Below are 7528 nucleotides of genomic sequence, written 5' to 3'. Positions count from 1 at the left end.
AAGAGTTACTTCGTTAATTCAGAACAATCAGACCCAGCAGCTGCTGCCGATACCACAGCAGAGTTTTAATTTTTTTCCTTAACACTGAATGAAATATACATACAATATAAAAAAGATTTTTTTAAAAAAGCCGGGTACAATTTTAAGGTCTTTTACACAGTTGTCCCCTGATGACCATAGAATCATGGAAGGGACCCAAGGGTCATCTAGTCCAACCCCACGCAGGAATCCGATATAAACCTATTAATTTTAAGGAAACTCTCATAATCAGGAATCAAAATACAATCCATCACTTGTTTGAAAGCCACCTAGAGAAACCTCCCCATCTGTTGTTTTAAAAAATTATTAAATGTACCGTATATCCAACCAGAAGCCATAAGCACACTCCAACCTGTGCTGACTGAGAGGCTTGTCTTTGTAGCTGCAATCTACCTTGCTCTGTTTTAAGCTTATGACCTGCCTCCCCCACCCTTGTCAGCGCTCCCTTCATCTTTGCAACAGGCATTGCCTCCATCTCTGTGGTTTATTGACACCACAATGCCATGTTATTCAATTAGATTATCCATAAAGAAAATTGGCATCATTGCAGCTGTAACCAATCAGCACAGCTGAGTTCAGAAAGAGAGGGAGATGCAAATAGGAAGTGCATTAATCAAACTGTTAAGCAGTAGGATTTTGAGCAAATATATGCCATGTGTATGTACATGGAAATCTTACATGCACAATCACTATAGTTCTTTTGTACATCCTATTTTTATGTCCTTTTCAAGAGCAAGCTGTAAAAAAATAAAATAAAATTATGAACTGTATGGAGGAGTGAATTAACCATTAACCATGAGGTACTGCAAGTTATGAAGTATGATCCCAACCATTTTGAAATGGAGAATTTAAAAAAAGTAGTTTGCAGCTTCTCTAGTGGACTGGATTCTGGGCGAGTTGGTTAGAGATACAGAGGGGGAAATGTCTTGATTGTAGTTACATATTTTTGTAGACGTTGTTAAAATAAATCATATGTGCAGATCACAGACTCTTGCAAAAGCAGGCTTTAACTAAATCAGCACCTCTCTTGTTTCGTAATAAAATGAGAGCCCCACTTTCTTCCCATAACAAGCATTCTAAAATATAGGGGGAATGTAAACCAGTAACTAAGTGGCTGTGATACAATATTAATACTACATATTTCCACTAGAGGGGAGCCTTCATCCTAGTAGATCACTTACTAAAGGAGTCTGTTTCATATAGCACTATTTTTGTAGCTTTCCCCCCACTTAGGTGGGAAGCATGGGAGGCTAGAAACTTACTTTTTAAATTTAAATAGCCAACTTTCTTTGAATGTTCATTTGAACATTGAATGTTCATTTCTCCCCGAAGAACCAGCTCCTCTAGTTGTCTGGTATAATTACAAAACTCATAATCCTTACTAAATAATATGCCATACTCAATAATAACAACAACAAAGTCAATATATATTGCTCCTGTTTGAAAATAGGATATGCTACCAGCCAGCATGTATTCCTTTACTTTTTACAAAGATGCCGCTTAGCTAAACTGTGGGCCACATTTGCAAAGGAAAAATGGTTTGGGTATGTTCAAGAAGATCAGACCTATCCATTCTTAAGGAAATCAGCCCTGAGTGCTCACTGGAAGGACAGATCATGAAGCTGAGGCTCCAATACTTTGGCCACCTCATGAGAAGAGAAGACTCTCTGGAAAAGACCCTGATGTTGGGAAAGATGGAGGGCACTAGGAGAAGGGGACGACAGAGGACGAGATGGTTGGATAGTGTTCTTGAAGCTACCAGCATGAGTTTGACCAAACTGCAGGAGGCAGTGGAAGACAGGAGTGCCTGGCGTGCTCTGGTCCATGGGGTCACGAAGAGTCAGACACGACTAAACGACTAAACAACAACAACAAAGCCAAAGGCACGTAGGGAAGTGTTGTACTAGTTTGCATAGCCTTCCAAACATTGCTGATCAATTCACTGACCACTGATCAATTCACTGACCATGTTATAACATATTCTTTATCAGTCTTTTTCAATCCCCTCTGTAGAAAACCGTTAATAGTATTTTAGTATTGGATTTACCTGTTTGGTAAATTTTGACTTGGGATTTATTATTAAAGTTTTGATTGTTTTACTGTGCTAAATAACCTTTCATTTTATATTAGAGGCCATCTAGCTGTGAATCCTGCAAGACTGTTCTGTGTTCTGTCTGAGCACCTAGAAAGGAATGCTGTGATCACCAATAGTCAGCATGGATTTCTGAAAAATAAGTCATGTCAGACTAACCTGATCCTGTTTTTTGACAGAATTACAACCCTGGTAGATTAAGGGAATGCAGTGGATGTAGCCTACCTTGATTTCAGCAAGGCATTTGACAAGGTGCCCCATGATATTCTTGTAAAGAAGCTGGTAAAATGCGGTCTTGACTATGCTACCACTCAGTGGATTTGTAACTGGCTGACTGACCGAACCCAAAGGCTGCTCATCAATGGTTCCTCTTCATCCTGGAGAAGAGTGACTAGTGGGGTGCCACAGGGTTCTGTCTTGGGCCCGGTCTTATTCAACATCTTTATCAACGACTTGGATGATGGACTCAAGGGCATCCTGATCAAATTTGCAAATGACACCAAACTGGGAGGGGTGGCTAACACCCCAGAGGACAGGATCACACTTCAAAACGACCTTGACAGATTAGAGAACTGGGCCAAAACAAACAAGATGAATTTTAACAGGGAGAAATGTAAAGTATTGCACTTGGGCAAAAAAAATGAGAGGCACAAATACAAGATGGGTGACACCTGGCTTGAGAGCAGTACATGTGAAAAGGATCTAGGAGTCTTGGTTGACCACAAACTTGACATGAGCCAACAGTGTGACGTGGCAGCTAAAAAAGCCAATGCAATTCTGGGCTGCATCAATAGGAGTATAGCATCTAGATCAAGGGAAGTAATAGTGCCACTGTATTCTGCTCTAGTCAGACCTCACCTGGAGTACTGTGTCCAGTTCTGGGCACCACAGTTCAAGAAGGACACTGACAAACTGGAACGTGTCCAGAGGAGGGCAACCAAAATGGTCAAAGGCCTGGAAACGATGCCTTATGAGGAACGGCTAAGGGAGCTGGACATGTTTAGCCTGGAGAAGAGGAGGTTAAGGGGTGTTATGATAGCCATGTTCAAATATATAAAAGGATGTCACATAGAGGAGGGAGAAAGGTTGTTTTCTGCTGCTCCAGAGAAGCGGACATGGAGCAATGGATCCAAACTACAAGAAAGAAGATTCCACCTAAACATTAGGAAGAACTTCCTGACAGTAAGAGCTGTTCGACAGTGGAATTTGCTGCCAAGGAGTGTGGTGGAGTCTCCTTCTTTGGAGGTCTTTAAGCAGAGGCTTGACAACCATATGTCAGGAATGCTCTGATGGTGTTTCCTGCTTGGCAGGGGGTTGGACTCGATGGCCCTTGTGGTCTCTTCCCATTCTATGATTCTATGGTTCATTTCCCCTGGCCTGGGACGATGAGAACCTCACCAACTACATCTGCAAAGGCCACCTGACATTCTGACAAGGAGTCCTGCAGCCAAGAGGGTGGGCACTTAACTGGTTTTTAATTCTCTGTGAACCATGTAGAAACCTATTTTGACATTACATGGTGTATAAACTTAATTGTGGTCATCATCAAATATTGAACCCTATGAGCTGCTAGGTGAGATACATGTTATGAATAAACAAAGACCAATTTCATAGTAATTGTGGTGAATTGATTATGAACCAATATATCATTATTCTTTTGTTACATTCAGTATAATGTTAAGGTATATAATTTTATTATTTTTTTGCAGTCAACAGTTAGAAATTAAAGTAAAAATGAAATTGAAAAGGCAAACGAGAGGATCCTTGTAGCCTTTGGAGAGGAACACTCTATATGATAGTCAATAGGTAAGCCAAGCTATGCTTTGTTCAATCAGTAAATAAACCAAGTTACCACAATGTAACCCATTTGTGAACTATGGGCTCCAAATACAGTACTGAACATTCCACCCAGGCAAGAGAGCCTCACATAGAGGCCGGTTACATCTTTACACTCTTGGAGCAATGGGTGGTCCAGGAAGTGGGCCCACTTTGCCATTGGACAGCTGAACTCATCATCACTGCAGCAATGTTTAATAAGACTTATTTATTGAACAATGGTTTTATCTCAGTATGTGATCACAGCTGTTTTATTTTAGCAATACAGCAGCACAGGCAATTAAAACCATATTGCTTCTTGGCTATTTATTTTCATGAAGTCGTTCTCCATCCATTGTCATGAAAGAATTCTTTGTGAATTGCAAAGGGGGCGGGGAGGACGAGTAGGAGGGCAGATCACTTATAATGTAGATGTCTATTTCTCTTTCAAATTGCCTGCAGAGGGCTAATATTCAGCTGTGAGACATATAAATAATCATGTCAAGGAAAACCTCAAAGAACCTGATTATATTTCAAACAGTTCCAACTCTGTTGCCCTCAGTGCCCTCTTCTGAACAGCCATATAGCCATGGAAAGTGAAATGAATGCTACCATACGCTAGGTTTGGAACCTTTAATTAGTAGATTAATCGAGAAAAGCTTTAGTTGACTTACCAGCAGGAGGCAATTTTAATTGGGGAGATCAGTTTTAATTGGCAGAGCTGTGTGTTTATGACATGCTTAATTTTTTGAAGGTTTTTTTTTGCTATGCTTTAGTTATTGAGGTTATTATTTCTGGTTCCAGAAGGCATTTCCTCTGATGGACTTCCTCTAGTGGAAAGTGGAAATCCATATCTTGGTGGAAATGTGAAATATAGGCTGATAGACTTTTTAAATATCCCCTTTTAAAGGTATTTCCAAAGTCCCACAGTACCCTTAGCATGGAAGGAGACCACATTTGTTAAGTTAAAAATGGTTTACTTACAAACATTTCAAAAGTCACATTCATGTGCTTTTCCATATAGCAGTTAGAAAACACAGGCAATGAAACTTAGGTGCCAAAGTGGTAAATGTTTCTAAATTATTTGCATAGAAACACAAAGATGGCTTGCTTAAGCCATGTGGTCTAAGTTTGGAGCATCCAGCTTAGATCTCCTTACTGGTAGGGTTTACATGGTGGAATGGAAAGATCAAAGACTGGGTAACCCTTCCTTCCAAGGTGAGTGAGTGACCTAGCTAAGACCTAGCTTACTCCATTGTATTAACCCCTTCATGCATTAATTAGAGTTAAGCATGTTGGTTATATGAGGCTGTTTATCTCACAGAAACTTGCTCAGTTAGTGGAAAGGAACCTTTAGAGAATTCCATTTTTATTCTAAATGTTTTTCACAGAAGCCCTTTGAGACATTCATAACCCATGGATAATAAGTATGCCCATGTGGAGGAAAGGCAGGCTGTCCCCTGGTCTTCATTCATTAATTGGGGGGGGGGGATGTAGAGAGCCATTATGTCTTGCAGAGCTATCCTAACTACAGGAATTAAGTTACATCCATTTCAAACTCCATTGAGGAGCCTCTGGGAGGCACTCTTGCCAGTTGATCTGGCAGGTGAGAGTGTGGGCCTGAGTTTTGAGGTTTAAGGCCTAGGTAACATGATCAGGCTGAACAGGATTTGAAATAAGTGTAAGTCTTGCCCCATCCCACCCCTTGAGTGTCCCTTCTTGGAGGATTTACAACAGTGTGTCTCCAGCTTAGCCAGGGTAACAGACTTACACTAGTGTAGTCTTGGCTGAACGCCATCTTAGTCAGGAAAGCCCAAGAATTGCCAAATCCAAACTCTTTCCTCCTGGCAGATCTTCGGTTTGGATTGTGCTGTTAGTGAGGTTTCTGGCAGTGTGGAGTGAGCTTTCTTCATGGTGTCCCTCTTCAGACATCCTAAGGAACTCAAGTAGGCTGGATGTGGAGTGGGCCAATATGCATATTCAATATCAATGGATTTTGGACACATGAGAAGGGCTTCTTTTTACAAAAATAAATTTGGAATACTGTACACACATACACATTCATTTACATAACGGTAGTTACACCAGATTTATGTACAACATAAATGCATTTCTTTTGCATTGAAATGAATGGGATGAAATAACATTATGACAACATAATTTGCCTAATTTATGTAATTGATTATGTAAATTATGTGAGTTATGTAGCTTTTACGCAGTGAACAGTGAGACAAATAACAGCTTTTGGCAGAAGACAAACTGCAGTGGAATGGAAATAAATCTGCGTGTTGCGAAAGTAGGGCATAACAGAAAACAATGCCTTCACATATCCTTAAAGAAATGAAACTTTATCAGATAGGGTTGTGGTATATATGTGTAAGCTCCCCACTCCCCAGAAAATGATTCTTCAGCCCTATTCACTTTTGTAAGACTGTGCTTTTATTCACATTTCATGATTTTTAAACTGAGAAATTATAATAATGAATATAATCATGTTTTTTATGGTAGCATTTGAAAGAACCCAACAAAAACCAGGGCTGGTGCAAGATATTTGGCTGCCTGAGGCAAATAAAAGATGGTTTCCTTGCCCAATTCCATGTGCAGAAGCTGATTAGACTGGCAGTTGAACTGTTACTTCAGCACTGGCAACTGAATTATATCCTTTGGTGGATATGAGGCCAAAAGGATAGTTATGGGGGGGTGTCCAAGATATGTGTGGGACACACAGCTCTGATCTGTAACAGAGGAGAATGGCCAGAGGTCTCAGAAAAATGGCTGGGTGGCTGCCACCACTGTCCCTCTTCAAACATGTGCTGCCTGAGGTAATTGCCTCACTTTGCCCAACGGTAGGGCCAGCTCTACAACAAACAGAGGTATTTCACGGCTTTCAATTCTGTTCTGCCCCATTACATGTGTATAGTGAAAGACTACTGTTGTCTTCAAGGGCAATTTGTTTAAGTTCACAAACATGAACTATCCCAAAGTAAATATAGCTTTGAATGCCTTAAGGTATCTATAACTAATAACACAAGTAAGCACCCCAGCTTGTTTGACTTTTGAAAATTGGAACCTTGAAAGAGCTAATCCTTTTGGACACATGAGAACAGAATCAATATTTCCCAATTTTGTACATCTGCTTTAATCCAGAATAATGGTGTTCTTCTTTTGTTTCCTCTGACCTGTGTCCCAAAACAAACATTATTTTAGTTTATTTTTTGCCATCTCAAAAAACAAAACTCCATACAGATTATTCATTACTCTTGACAGCTACTATTGAGTCAAGACAGAAAGTTGGAAAAGATATTTTGCTGGAGGCTCTTTGCATTTAATCTTGGATTACTTTCAACCAAGTGCTTCAGTATTAATAAAATAATTTCAGCTTTTCATGGAACCTCTTTAAGGCAGTCTTAAAAAGAATCATAACCCTCCAAAGACATTGAGTTTCTAGCTCCCATAGGAGACTTTCTTCCATCCCCACCCCCCAGGCATTAAAAAAAAAGCTTTGAAAAAAAGCAAATTATTGTCAAAGGTGGTGGTGGGGAAAGCTTTTCAGCCCAAAGGTCATATTCCGTTATGGATAGG

The sequence above is a fragment of the Podarcis melisellensis genome (genome assembly GCF_964234715.1).
Source record: "Podarcis melisellensis genome assembly, chromosome: 8".
Lineage (NCBI taxonomy): Eukaryota > Metazoa > Chordata > Lepidosauria > Squamata > Lacertidae > Podarcis > Podarcis melisellensis.
The sequence above is the reverse complement of the archived record's forward strand: the minus strand, read 5'-3'. Positions refer to the sequence as shown.